The sequence below is a fragment of the Tamandua tetradactyla genome, chromosome 21 (assembly GCF_023851605.1).
Source record: "Tamandua tetradactyla isolate mTamTet1 chromosome 21, mTamTet1.pri, whole genome shotgun sequence".
NCBI lineage: Eukaryota > Metazoa > Chordata > Mammalia > Pilosa > Myrmecophagidae > Tamandua > Tamandua tetradactyla.
The window spans coordinates 33660940-33676423 of NC_135347.1; the positions used below are offsets into that span (position 1 = coordinate 33660940).

The 15484-nt window shown below is 37.0% G+C and overlaps 1 long non-coding RNA gene across 1 annotated transcript in view; it reads right to left on the minus strand.

Annotated features, from left to right (window-relative positions):
• The window catches only part of LOC143665553 (uncharacterized), a 110632-nt gene extending 98738 nt beyond the window's left edge, over positions 1-11894 (minus strand). Inside the window, exons 1-2 of the long non-coding RNA XR_013167051.1 lie at positions 11662-11894; positions 10682-10747 (exon numbers count right to left, since the gene is read on the minus strand). This is a non-coding gene — a long non-coding RNA (uncharacterized LOC143665553). The remainder of the gene's footprint in view (positions 1-10681; positions 10748-11661) is intronic.
• Between the last annotated feature and the right edge of the window lie 3590 nt (positions 11895-15484).

The window sequence follows — 15484 nt, forward strand, 5'->3', positions numbered from 1 at the left end:
AAGGAGGATGGTGAGACCTCGGAGAAAAATGATAACTGGAAGAAATTTTTCCCCACGAATCCATGTGAGGTTCATTAGGTTAACACTTGTAGGTGACAGAAGTGAATAAGGTGGGGGGGGGGGGGGGCGGTGAATAAGAACAGGAAAATCGGTGGAAAATCTCATGAAGAAAAATTAGACAGGTAGACCCCCCGCCCCCATCATCACTCCCTTATCTATAGGTGAATAACCCTAACAATCAATACCACCACCAGATAATAGAGATTTATTTTCTGTAGTTATTTAACGAGAGAGGCAATAAATTCACAGACATGGCACCACAGTGGGTAGGGGATGAAGTGCTGGGCGGAAATCAAGGTATTTAAATGAAATTATGCTTAATAAACAATATAACCTGCAGCCACCTTGCTTTAGAAGTTCCCTGAAAGCCAACAACCAGGCTTCCATCACCAAGGAGGAAAACGAAGAATCTTCCTCTCAAAAATCTGACTTGCCTCACAGAGCTCTAAGTTATTTACACTTCAGAGTTTTCAAATTAAAAAGCTAATAACTAACAATGAAACTCACTAATCAAAAAGCTCCAGCACTAAAAAATAAAAGCTCCAGCATTATACTTAGTATATCCAATTACCCATTTAGTACCTCATAGATCATCAGATGTTTGAGAAAGCCCAAAGAAGCAACTAAAATAGGGGAATCCTAAAGAAACACGACATGAAGTACAGCACCCACGTTTCAAAGAAATCATCTGTAATATTCTCAGAGATGAGAGAAAAATTGTATCAAAGAAACAAGAAATGAATTGCTATAAAAAGAACAACAAAAAGCACAACTATAAGTTCTTGTAAACGAAAAACGTGATAAAGATAGAAAAAGTGTGTCAAAAAATACGACCTAGAAAATTTCCCAGAAAATGGAATGAAAAGGAAAAGAAAATGAAAGGAGCAGTTGGAGAAGGCCAATATCCAACTAAAAGTGAGAGCATGTGACTTTGCTCAGTCCAATCAGAAGTAAGTGGGAATGGTTATTAGGGCTTCTGGAAAAACATTTCATAAGAAGTCTTAGCAAGCACGTGCCTTCTGCTCTTTTCCTTCCCCCTATCCCTTGTCCTGGCTTAAATATAGGTGAGATGCTGGCAATGAAACATTCATCTCACTACTTAGAATGGATCAGCATAAGGAAAAATGCCACATGAGAAGAACTGGAAAGCCAGGTGAGAGCTTATGTTCCTAATGTCATGGTAAATTCTCTGTATCAGCTTTGAGCTACCTATCTCTGAACTTCTTATTTTATAAATGAAATTGAACCTCTACTTTTTAAGGCACTGCATAGTCATATTTTTTATTGCTTTTGGCCAAATACAATCCTAGTTCATCATCATAGTACACTAACTGCACTATAAACAATATGTATAGAGATCAATATTTTAAATACAATAAAAACAAAAACTCTAAATATTAATTTAACTGAAAATTGTAATACAATCATATTACATATTGAGAAAAAGGTGTGTTGCAATATAGCATAAACCTTGATCCATCATAATAAAGCTTAAATTTTGTTACAGTTAGATTTTGCAAATATTTTTTACAGATCCAATCAATTAACTCTGTCCAAGAACAGAATATGTAATTGTGAGGCAATGTTAGAAATTTGTGTGTTTTAAATTTAAGAAGTCCTTCAGAGTCCCTTGACACACCCCATACAGTGGTATGTATTGTTAGAAGTTGCATTTTATGTTCGAATAGAAATTGAAAAGATCTCAAAAAGAGTACTCAATTTTAAATGTAAGAAACAAAATAAGATACATAGCAATACTACTAATGTAAATTAAGAATGCATGCATATTTAACAGTATGTATTTGAAGAACATATTTAAATTAAATATATAAATTGTAAACATAAAAAATGGTTTCTAATTGGAGGAAAATATAAGTGAGGTATGAGAGATAAAAGATAAACAAAGAAAGGAAGGACAAAGGGAAGGAGATTTTGCATGGACCAATGAGGAGAATAAGTTATGGATGGAAGAATATGATTATGATTAGTTCAATTAATTGTACCTAAGTTGCAAAAAATTTGTTGTTCATAGGAATGAAATAAAGAGCCTGATTAAAAAATTTTTTCAGTACAATGGACCACCCTCTATTTTAGGGTATTTACAGTAAAAGAAGCATCCATAATAACCTAGATCCAAAAGAGGACATTTATTTTCAAATGGATAAATTTCATTTCTGTCACTGTCAGGTATCTTTGATGAGCTCTTTAGTGGTTTTTTTCCACCTTATTAAAAATTTTGAAGAACTGAGTATTAATTGAATTAGTAGCTCTCAGGTCGATAAATTTGACTGGGTGATGAAATTCCAAAATTAAGTGTTTATGGATCTGACGGAGTATTGCAGACATTTTTATTCTGCCAAATAAGTACATCTCATAAATCAACTGCCAGCTATTATCAATTATTACCATGATTTCTAAGATAAGGTATAATGTAAACTCAGAATTAAGAAAAGTATAATCTCAGAATAAAGGATACTCCATAAAATTAAATGCATCCAGTTTTATGCAAAATATTACCCTTATTTTTATCACTACATTATGATCTAGTGAAAATGTTATCATGGGTGCAATGGCATTTAAGAAATACTGAATTAGAAAATACAAATAAAATCAAACACTACAAAAATGCAATTCTAAATTGTAGTCATAGAAGGAAGATGTATCTTGCTTCTGTATTTACAGATTATGCAATATCCAGCATACTGTATATGTATATATCAAGAATATACTATATCTCACTAATAATCAAGCAAATACACACTTGGAAATATTAGAAAGCAATAAAAAGTACTTTTCAATTAATATCTTAACGCATGTTCTCCTTAAAAAAAAAAAAAATCTTCTAAAATGAAACTTGACATTATCCTGATAACAAAATAAAAAATTCCAGCAAAAGCTCTACAAAATAGAACAATTATGCAGTTATCTTTCTTTGAAATTTAGGTAATCAATTATAGCCCTGACTATATTAAGGCCCAGTTGGCTTATTTTTAGACCAAATTGATCCTTTACTTCCTTAATTTATTGCTGAAGGTAAATCCCACTAGAAAGTAATCTTCATAACTTCTACAGAAAGATGACTGAGATATCTTTAATTCATATTCAAAAATGAAAAAATAGTCACTCAAATGATACTCATAAGTTTTCTGTTTGAAAGAATTATTAAAATATGCTTTAAAAACCAAAAAAAAAGTAAAAGAATTTTTTAAATTTAAATATACTGATGAAACTGTATTTCCTCCCAACACAATTTTTAAATATTCACTAAGGCTAAACAAACATTCCAACAACTTTTTAAGATAGAATATAGATATGATAGCTAGGACAAAGGTACAGAGGTAAATAACTGCTTAAATATTATTTAATTGTTTAAATGCTATTTAAATGTTATTTAAGTGTTTAAATTCATATTCAAAATGTTCCTGAAAAATATTTATTAAAATTTGAGACGCCAAAAAATTTTCATTTTCAATGGAAAATGTACAAAATTTCATAAGCTATCAGAAAAAATGTGCAATTAAGTGAAAAAGTAAACACAATGAAATCTGTTTTTCATCTACTTTGTATTTCGGAATTCTCCTTAATACTTAAAAGTCAAACTTGTGATGTTGAATTTATAGGTGACCTACATTCTCTGGTCGCCCCACTGTGTCTGACTTTTCACAATGCAGAATGACAGTGCCATGCTCATATCTGTGCAGGTTATACTCAACATTGATAAAATCAAAGAAATAGACTGCTAAGTATATGGCACTCTAAAGAAGGTCAACTCGGGGAAAATCTCTTCTAATAATCACGGTATTACATTACTTTGGTTCCATTTTAACAGTAGCTAGTTACTGAATCAAAGTCGGAATTCTGCCAAAGAACTTTGATTATATGTAGACATTTTCTTTAAAACTTCCCATGCAATATCATGTCTCACTTGCAGTTGCCCCCCCCTCCACTTTAGTCTTTATTTATCAGTGTTTGCCCTTTGTCTATACCATACACACACACACGCAGCAGCAGCAGCAGCAGCAGAATGATATTTGTAAAATGCAAGCCAGATGTATCTCCTTGGATTAGAATTCTTCAACTATTTTCCATTACCCTTAGTTAGGATAAATCTGAAATTATTCACATGCCCTACAAAGCCACATGTTTTTGCCCTATCTGCTTCTAAAGCTTTGTGATGATTAATTTCAGTGTCAACTCAGCTAGGTTGTTTGGTCAAACACTGGCATAGATGTTGCTTTGGAGGCATTTTGTGGACAGAATTAGCTTCTACAATAAATGTGGGTGGTCTCTAACCAATCCGTCAAGGGCCTTAAAAGCAAAGAACTGAAGATTCTGGAAAGAAGAAATTCTGCCTCAAAGAGCACACCATCTACTCCTCTTTGAGTTTCCAGCGTGCTGGCATCTCCTATAGATTTCAGCCTCGAGAGAGAAGCATCAACTCTTACCGTGATTCCAGCCTCCTGGCTTCCCCTGTGGGTTTCTGCCTAAGGACAGCAACTTCAGGCTTACCAGAATTCCCAGCCTGCTGGCCTGCCTGTAAATCTCAGACCGGCCAGCCTTCACTATCGTGTGAGCTAATTTCTTAAAATCATCTCTTAGCAAATATATATTTACAAATATGCTGTTTGTTCTGTTTCTCTGGGGAACTCTGACTGACAGGAGCCTCATCTCCAGCTGCTCTCCCTCTCCGTTCCGTGTCCCAGCTATTCTGGCTCTCCTTAATTCCTCAAACCCACCAAGCTTCTTCCTGTACCAAAATCTTGCACTCACTGATGCTTCTGTCTGGAGTGCTCTCCTCTCTCGTCCTTCCTGTACTCGCTCTTAGTCATGGTTGTGTCTCACGTCAAGCTGCACTTCCTCAGGAATGCTTTCCCCAAATTCCCAGTTGTATGCATTTCCCTCTTATAAACGCCCAGATGTCCCTGAAATTTTCCCTCATAATACCTGTCACTGCCAAGTCCACCTACTCAACAAAATTGTGAATGCCAAAGGGCAGGGTCTGTGCATATCTTGTTCATTGTTTCTTACCCCAGTATCTTCCATGGAATAGACAGATGCTCAACGCATGTATGCAGAGTCAATAAATAAATGCAAATAATTAGTATTTCACACATAACTAAAAATTTATATAGTAAATGAAAAGGAAGGAGAAAAACTAGATTTAGTTCATTTTAACTTATTTTCATTTACAAAATAAGTAGAAGGAAGGGAATAATGATGGTAAAAATAGAAATAGTAATAAAACAAAGGACAGAGAAAATCGAAGTCAGTTCTTTCAAATGTTTAATAATATTGATAAACTTCCTACAAGATGATTATGTAATTACCAACATCAAAAATGAAAGAGGTTCATCATTATAAATGCTACAGACATTAAAGAGACAGTAAGATGCTATGAGCAACTTTATGCCAATAAATTTGGCACCATAAATGAAATGGACGCATTATTTGAAAACAAGAAATAGAAATCTAAATAGTCCTCTGTCTATTAAGAAAATTGGATTTGTAGTTTTAAAAAAACCTTTCTTTAAAATGAAGTACAGGTCTAGATTGCTTAAACAATGAATTCTGTTAAAATAGTAAAAGAAAAAATATTTCTAAATTTACATTAACACAGAGAATATAGAGGAGTGAACAGCTCCCAAGATTTTTATGAGGCCAGCATCACCATGATACCAAAACCTAATAAGGAGATTTAAAAAGAAACTACAAACTGAAAAATGCTACAAAGGTAGATGCAACATCAAAGTATTACTAAATTGAATCCAGAGATGCTGGAGACCCAGGTTCAATTCCCAGTGCCTGCCCATGCGAAAAAAAATTAAAAAGATGTAAACTGAATCCAGCAAGATGTAAATATATGACATGCCCAAGTGAAATTTATTCCAAGAATTTAAGGTAATAAATTAATGCAGTGAACCGCATTAATAGAACAAAGGAAGAAATGCATATGATCATCTCAATAAATGCAGAAAAATAATTTGGCAAAATATATCATCCAGTCATGATCAAACTAAATCCTCAGTGACTGGGAACATAATGTAACTCTCTTATCTAATAAAGGATAATCTATGAAAAACCTACAGCTTCCATCATTCTTAATGGTAAAATATTAAGTCCTTTTTTCCTAAAATAGGGAATGAGGCAAGGACGTCCACTTTACCAATTCTATTAAGTATTGCATTGGAGGTTGTAATTCATACAACAAAATAAGAAAAAGAAGTAAAAGAAAGCACAAAGTTTGGAAAAGAAGTAGCCATTATACATACTATGGAATCTACAAAAAAAAACCTTCTAGGATTAGCTTAGCAAAGCCACAGAAACAAAGAAGTTCAATATACCAAAAAAAAAAAAACAATTAAATTTCTATATACCAGCAATAAATAATTGTAAGATGAAATTAAAAAACATCTATAATAATAGCAAAATAAAATGTTACATCCTAATAAAAAAAAAGCAGAGTAAAAGAACATAAGACCTCTACACTGAAAACTACAAAATATCGTGGACAAAAATTAAAGACCTAAATGAAGAAATATACAATATTCATGAATTGAAAACTCATTACTGTTAACATGTCAAGTCTCCCCAGCTTAATTTATGGATTTAATGCAAACCCAACCAAAACTCCAAGAGTCTGTTTCTTATGAATGCAGAGGATCTAAAAGAAGCAAGAACATTTTGGATAAAAAAAGAACAAAGTTGGGATATTTATACTACTTGACTTTCAGGCTTATTATAAAACTGCAATAATCAAGAAACATACCAAATAACCAATAGAATCAATTAAAAACTAAGAAATAGACTCCCAAGTATGGTCAACTGATTTTTTTTTTAATCAAAATGCCATGTTCTCATAAAAGAGGGAAGGAAACTCTTTCTAGCAAATAGTCTTGGTACAATTGGATAACTATATAGAAACAAATTAATTTATATCTCTACCTAACACTATGTGCAATTGTTAACTTGAGATAGATTATAACCTAAATGTAAAAGCCAGAGCTATAAACCTTCCAGAAGAAAATATCAGAAAATATCCTTATGACCAGAAGTAGGTAGAATTTTTTTAGACACAGAAAGTATGAATCATTTATTGGGAAAGTCATGGACACAATCAGCAGCCATCCCTGAACCCTTGCCTACGTGCTCCTTTTCCTTTCTTGTTTGTTTGTGTGCAGATATTTGGCATGTATATATTTATGTTTGTTTGCATACAGGTATTCAGTATGTTTCCACTTCACAAGAAATGGCAGGCACCTTGGAGGAGACATTAAATCTTAACTAGCCCCAGCTGTTGCCAGGGCGCAGGGATTGTTTGATGAATGCTTTTTGCAACTTAGTTGGGGGCCCCCTACTCCTAGGGTGTATAAAACACAACCACTTGGGCAGCACAAGTGTTCCTCATCTCCAACTCAAAGCGGGGTGTGTAGAACTGCAGACCCTGACCCAGGTAATTGGCGTCCCCAGGGTTTTGGCCATGATTGAATCTCATCCCCTCCTCCTTGACCCTTTGAGCTGTTTAAGTGATAAAGTGGTCACTTGTTGAAAATCTGTTGTGCCTCTACTTGTGTTTCCATGACACACAGTGTAGCAGCTTGCTCCACACTATTTAAAAATATTATAAATTGGACTGCATCAAAAGACACCATTAAAAACATAAATAAGTGAGTCAAAATATGTAAAGACCATCCACAGATCAACAATACAAAGACAAGCAACCAATATTTTTAACAGTCAAAAGACTTGCAAAAGAAGAAATACAAATGGCCTCGGAGCACATGGAAAGCTGCTTCATACCAATAATTATAAGGGAAATGCAAATTAAATACACTACTTCATACCCAATAGAATGGCTAAAATCCAGAAAATGCTGATGAGGCTGTGGAACAAGTGGAACTTCCATACATTGCTAGTAGGAGTATAGAACACTTTGGAGAACTTTTTTCAGGTTCTTATAAAATTGAATGTACACCTACCCTATGACCCAATAATTCCACTTCTGAATGTTTACTCCCCCCGCCCCCCAAAAAAAGAAAACATGTGTCCACAAAACGTCTTATAGCACAATATCACAGCAGACTGTTTCTTAATAGCTAAAAACTTGCAAACAACCAAAATATCTCTTAAATGGAGTATGGATAAACAAATTGTGGTATGTTGATACAAAGAAATACTACTTAGCATGGTAACTTGGTGGCCCAGGGTCAAGCATTCAGTCTCTACTAAGGCCCAGTAGGAGGCTAAAAGCTATTTCTCAAAAGGAGAACAATTATCTGCAGTGGATGGCAAGGCTTTGCTCCAAACTCCAAAGGGTCTGCATTTGATTCTCCTATGGGGCCTACCAATGGCTCTAGATAGCATCTCCATTTGCCACTGACCCATCCAGCTCCATTGGATCTGCTGGGTCCATATAGTCCAAATCAAAATGCAGCTTGTACAGCAGCCTGGACCTGTCACAGACCTTCCTCTTATTCAGGTCCCCACTCAAAATTGGCTGCTTTTCTAGTCACTCAATAAATGGGCCAAAGTAACACACCCAAATGAGGAATATGTTGTCGCCAAAATCCAAAGAGACAAACTAGGCATTGTGCCTCTTTTTCGGTTGTAGGAGGGGCCAGATGCAGCAACTTATCCTTCATCATGTTGAATATCTCAACATGCCCCACACCACTGGACACCTAGAAATTTCACTGAGGTGGAAGGCCCCTGTATTTTTATTGGGTTTATCTCCCATCCACTGACACACAAATGCCTTACCAATAAGTTTGGAGAGTAGTTGCTACTTCTTGCTCACTAGGTCCAATCAACATGATATTACCAATATAATGAACCAGTGTCATGTCTTGTGGGAAGGAGAAACGATCAAAGTCCCTGCAGACAAGATTATGACATGGGACTGGAGAGTCGATATACCCCTGAGGTAGGACAGTGAAAGTACATTGGTAATGATGCCAGCTGAAAGCAAACTGTTTCTGGTGGTCCTTACTGACTGCTATTGAGAAAAAAACATTTGCCAGATCAATAGCTGCATACCAAGTACCAGGGGGTATATTGATTTGCTCAAGCAATGATACCACATCCAGAACAGCAGCTGCAATTGGGGTTGCCACCTGGTTGAGTTTATGATAATCCACTGTCGTCCTCCAAGACCCATCTGTTTTCTGCCCAGGACAAATAGGAGAGTTGAATGGGGATGTGGTGGGAATCACCACCCCTGTACCCCTGCATCCTTCAAGTACTTAAGGGTGGCACTAATCTCTGCAATTCCTCCAAGAATCCTGAATTGCTTCTAACTTACTATTTTGCTAGATAGGGCAGTTCCAGTAGCTTCCACTTAGCTTTTCCTACTATAATAATCCTCACTCCACAACTCAGAGAGCCAATATGGGGAATCTTCCAGTTGCTTGGTATGTTTATTCCAATTCTGCATTCTGGAACTGGGGAAATAACTACAGAATGGGTCCAGGGGCCCACTGCACCCACTGTGAGATGGACCTGAGCTAAAACATCATTGATCACCTGACCTCTATAAACCCGCACTCTGACTGGTGGACCAGAGTGACGTTTTGGGTCCCCTGGAATTAACGTCCCTTCCAAATCAGTGTCTAACAATCCCCAAAATGTCTGATCATTTCCTTTTCCCCAATGTACAGTTACTCTGGTAAAAGGCCATCGGTCTCCTTGGGGACGGCTTGGAGGAAGATTAACAGTATAAATTTGTGGCAGAGTAACAGGGTCCTTCCCCAAAGAGACCTGGCCAACCCCTCATTCAAGGGGCTCTGGGTCTGTAAACTGTCTCAAGTCTGGAAATTGATTAAGGAGCCATGACTCTTTGTTTTTGTAATTTGAATTAGACTTCTGTTCACTTGACCTAGAACTCTTTTGCTTATACTGCTCAAATAAGAATTTAGTAGACTGCCCCACCTATTGTACTTCTAGGTACCCCATGATCTACTAGCCAATGCTACCAGTCTCTGAGAGTCACATTATTCTGACTCCTGCTTTGAGTCTGCTATCCATTATGATAGCCACACCCACCTTGTCTTTGGTGATTAAGTGCTGCCACCTGACTTCTGCCAACTTGGGATCCCATCATCCCCACTGTGTTTAAGGATTCCAGCTCAGTGACAGCCATTACTATAGTAATATATCTGACCTACAGAGAAGGACGACTACAGAGCTCTTCAGAGATAATGGTGCTAGACTCACAAATTTATTTCTCACAGTTCTGGTAAAAAGTGCATCCTCCAGACATTCTTGGGGTGTAAGAGCAGGCTTTGTATGATAAATCTACTCTAACATTCCAATCCCTCTAAGCCATTGGATCCCCTCATCTACATTATACCAGGGCAGTTCTGGCATTTCAACCTCAGGTAATGTCGGTCATCTTTTGATCCATATTTCAGCCAACCATCCAAACAAACTGTTAATACCTTTCCTAATCCCTTGAGCTATAACACTGAATGCAGAATCTCTGCTTAGTGGGCCTATATCAATAAATTCACTTTGTATTCCTCCCACCATTACCCCACACCCTTAAAATCCATTGCCACACATATTTCCTTGATTTCTGTCTATATAAATCAGAAAACCCATGCAGTTCTTTTGGAGTATAGCATACCTCCTCATGAGTGACACGGTGTTCCTCACCATTTGGGGCCTGTTGGGACTTCAGTCTAGTTGTGAGCTGGAAGAAAAGATGGGAGGTTGGGGTGGGCATGAAAAGAATTAGAAGTACCTTCCAAGCCAATTGCTTCATGGCATTTATTTGCAGTTTCATTTGGTCAAACAGGATAATCACTCCAGGATTAATACCTTCAGGTGGAGGTTGGGTGACCAACACCTCAAGGCAGCATGGAAATGGGGCGTCTATGTCCTCAGGCCAGACTAGTGCAGGGTTATGTAGAGAAGACTCCTCATAACCTAGGGTTTCTACCTCTCCACAGCCATCATTATCAATCCTTATGTCACCATTCCATTTTTTAGGGTCCCACTCCTTTCCAACCAATGCCCTTGCTTTAAGAGCAGACACCATGCAAGGCTGAGATTTCAGTTTTACATTGTAAAGTTGCTACCCTAACAATGAGATTCTGAGTCTGATTTTCAGACATCGCAAGTCTGTGGCTATAGGAAATAAGATTTTCCTTCAGGGCACTCATGGAAACTTTTGCATCTGTCATACAGTGCTTAAGCTTCTCATTTGAAGCCTTCTGCTCATCCCTTTTCCTCATCAATGTATACAGTGTATCTAATAACAATCAACCAACATCTCTATACCTTCTAATTCCACAAAATTCCATGAAGGTGTCAAAAAACACTATCCCCCAGAGGCTGGCTTCAGATAAGCAAAGCATTCGCAGAATCCAGTGGTGATATTTTGACTATCTCTTTTGCCAGCTCACCCCATGGATTGGTGGTAGCATTCTGAGTCTTTAGTGCCTTTGAGTCCAGTCAGAGTAGAAAACCAATCATAAAAACACATTTTTAAGATTTTGTTTCTTAAGAACCACTCCTAGTACCAAGCTGTATTAGCTAGGGTTCTCTAGAGAAACAGAATCAGCAGGAGATATCTGTAAATATAAAATTATAAAAGTGTCTCACATAACCGTGGGGATGAAGAGTCCAAGGTCTGTAGGGCAGACCACAAGCTGGCATCGCCGATGAAGTTTCTCCATGAACTTTCAGGGAGGCTGGCTGTCTGAAGCAGGCAGAGTGATTGTCTCTTCTGAGTCCTCCTTAAAAGCTTCTGGTGATTAGATTAAGATTCACTCATTGGGGCCATGGTGGCTCAGCAGGTAAGAATGCTTGCCTACCATGCCCGAGGACCCATGTTCGTTTCCCGGTGCCTGCCCATGTAATTAAAAAAAAAAAAAATCCACTCATTGCAGAAGACAAACCCCTTAGCTGATTGCACATCAGCTGTGGATGCTGCCAATGTGGTCATTATTTAAGTCCATGAAATGTTATCAACAGACAGGCCAGCGCTTGCCCAACCAGACAACCGGGCAGCACACCTGGCCAAGGTGACACATGAACCTGACCATGACCCCTAGTTTGGACATTTCCATCAGCTTGGAACTGTAAACTTACAATTTATTAAATTTCCTTTATAAAAGCTGTTCTAGTTCTGGTATATCGCATTCCAGCAGCTTGCAAACTAACAAAGGTGGTATTGACTGGAAAGGCAAAAGGAGGAACTTTTTAGGAAAGCCTTTCCCAACTGGGGGCTGTAAGAGAATTGAGCCTTACAGAAAAGGATCTGAGTGACTATTCTCTTAATTCTCCTAATAATGATATATAGTTAGCACCACTCTGGATACACAGTGTAAGTTAATTCATTAGAATCAGTGTATGCCTTTGGGCATTAGGGTTTAATTCTCTTCTAGAATCCTTGGTAGCAAGGACTATCAAGGGCTGCAGTGTCCCATACTCTGGCCACTAGTGACATGTGGCCATAGGAATTTAAAATTAAATAAAATTAAAAATTTAGTTCTTTAACAAGACTATCAATATTTCAAATGCTAAAAAAGTACATGTGGCTTGTGGTTATTACGTTGGACAAAACAGATATAGAACATTGCCATTATTGTTGAAAGTTCTATTGAACAATTCTGGTCTGTGGTTGGGTGATGGTTACTTGGGTTCTTAAAATTGTCAAAGCTTAATAAACTGAATGCTTAATAACTAAGTATATGTCAATCTTACCCTAATTTTAAAAAATTAAAATATATCATTGAGGTCTGATGATAGTGGGTGTTGTCTCATGAGGCATAGAAAACAAAAAACATTTTCTTATTTTTCTCTTATTTGTCAGTTTTCATAATATGACAAATCTGTTAGACTATAGCAGTTCACATGAATATCAGTCTTGAATAATTGTGATCCATGAAAATGGCAATTTGGAAATGTATATTTGGGCTGCTGTTCATTTTAATATGTAATTAATACCCTCAGGGCTGACCAGATTTGTACTACATTCATTTTGCCCAATTTGTCTCGGAAGTATTACAGAACCAGGGTATATTTCAGCAATACGTGAACAAAATGCTTCATGTTCAAGGTAGGGTTTAACACAGCACAGTTGTTGAAAAATATCACCAATAATATAAACAATGAAGCCCTTCCTATATAAACCTAACCAAACAAAGGTGTTTCCATGAAGTCAAGCGATCAAACAGACTTCATGTTATAAAAGCAAAAGACACTGTTAATTGATCTCTAAAGTGAGTGTGCTAAATTAGTACTTAAATGATTTCAAATTAAATGAAATATACAGATTTTCAAGTGCCATTTGGTTAGAATAAATATCTTAGAAGCAAAAAAATAAAGTTATCGATAATTGCCAGCCATAAGTAAATATTCAACGGACAGTAAAATGCATAAAATGTTAATTTATTCTAAATATCCAAACAAGAAAAGAAAATGAAAAAGTGACTCTGATTCCTGGAATATCTTATAGCTAATTTTTCTATCAAGAGAGCATTTACCTTAAAGTCTCAGCCGTATGAAATGTAACAGTTGATTTATAGTTTTAAGATCTGGCGAATACATAAAAAACTAGACTACCCTTAAGTCTCAGGCAGTCCCAGAAATGGTCAATTGTATTGCAAAGTTTCATTCTAATTTCCATAACTCAGACACGGTGGTGTCCTAAAGCCAGCTCACGCTGGCTCCTGAGAGCTTATTATTTACAACTATTTTCAATTCCAGTCATGCTGTAGCTTGAATGAGACCATGGCAGGAGCTCTTATTTTAAGGGTGAAATGATCTAAGAAATAGCGTGCTGAAAAATGATAATCATATAAAGTAGCTCCTACATTAGAAGCATGTTTTGTGATTTATCTCTGTATTGTTCGTGGCTGCTGCCTGCACGTTTCATTCTCTTATTTAATGACATCGCCAGCCTGTGGGTGTTCAGGCAAAAAAAAAAAAACAAAAAAAAAAAACTTGGAATCATCCCTTTCTTTCTCTTATGCCTCTTTCTTCATCTATCAAGAAGTTCAGTTGCCTCTCTCTTCAAAATATAACCAGAATTCAGTTGCTACCTGCAATTTTTCACTGATCCTGCCCTGGACCAAGCCACCAGCAGCCCCCTCCTGCTCTTAACTGTCCCTCCAGCCCCCTATGTATAGTCTCAAAATAGCAGCCTCAGGGATGCTGCTAGAAGCTAAGTCATACCAGTTACTCCTGTGCTCAAAACTGTGCAGTGGCTCCCCGTCTCATGCAGAGGAAAGGCCCAGGCCTCTGCGGTGGCCAGTATCATCCAATCCCTGTTGCTCTTCTGAAAACAACTCACACAACCTTTCCTCTTGTCTCTACTCCAGCCACATTGGCCTCCTTGCTAACCCTTGAACATGCCAGGAAAGTTCTCACTTCAGTGCCTTTGCATGAATCGTTCCCAGTGATTAGAATGCTCTGACTCATACGTCTGTGTGGCTACCTCTTTCACCTCCTTCAAGTCTTTGCTCAAATGTCACCTTCTTAATAGGGTCTGCCCTGATCACACTGTCTCAATTCCCAGTGCCCTCTTGCTCCATCGTCCCTCCCATCCCCTCAGCATTCCCACTTCCCCCCATCCTGCTCGACTTTCTCTTTCGTTCACAGCACTTATCAACTGCTAACATAATATATAGTTTACTTACTTTATGTAAATAAGGATAAGTAAATGACACAGTTTATGAAGGCAAGGACCTTTGTCTATTTTACTGTCAGCTATGTCCCAAACCCCTGGAATAGTGTTGTGCACATCATATATCCTCAAGAAATACATATTAATAAATTAATGGATAACTATCCCAAATTCCAGCGTGTCGAATGACTTCATCTTTCTTCCCTTGATCTTAGGATATTTGACACCAGGATAACTGGACCTGAAAGACATCCAACTGTGCTGTGGGTCTGAAAATGTTCAAAATCATCTAATCATATCTGTGATTCTTTCATGTAAACTAAAATCTGTCAGAAATCTAATGCCAAAATTGTTCTTGCAATTTTCTTGTTCATTGCATCACTTCCAAGAGTAGTTTGAGTAATTTCCTTAGACCCTCAAGACTATAAATATACAATCTGCTTTTTAACTGGTGAAGAGACTTTTGAAGCTTCTAGGTTTATAAAAAAAAGATTTTAAACAGACCTCAGGAGGCATAACTGGATTGAGAGCTAAAGTTAACTTCTAGTTTTACAGGAACAAAGAAACAACTAATTTTAGGAGCCAGTAAGATTTTATACCTGAGTATTACATGATTCTATACCTGCACAGAAAACAGCTTTCCATTTTCTCTACTGGACACTATCTTTCAAGGTGCAAATAACAATTCAAACTTTGGGAGTATGAAATTTTTATAACACCAAAGAACCAACAGAACTAGTGCACTTTTATTGTTTAATAGTAGAGGGGAGGGGAACCAATATCATTGCATTAAGT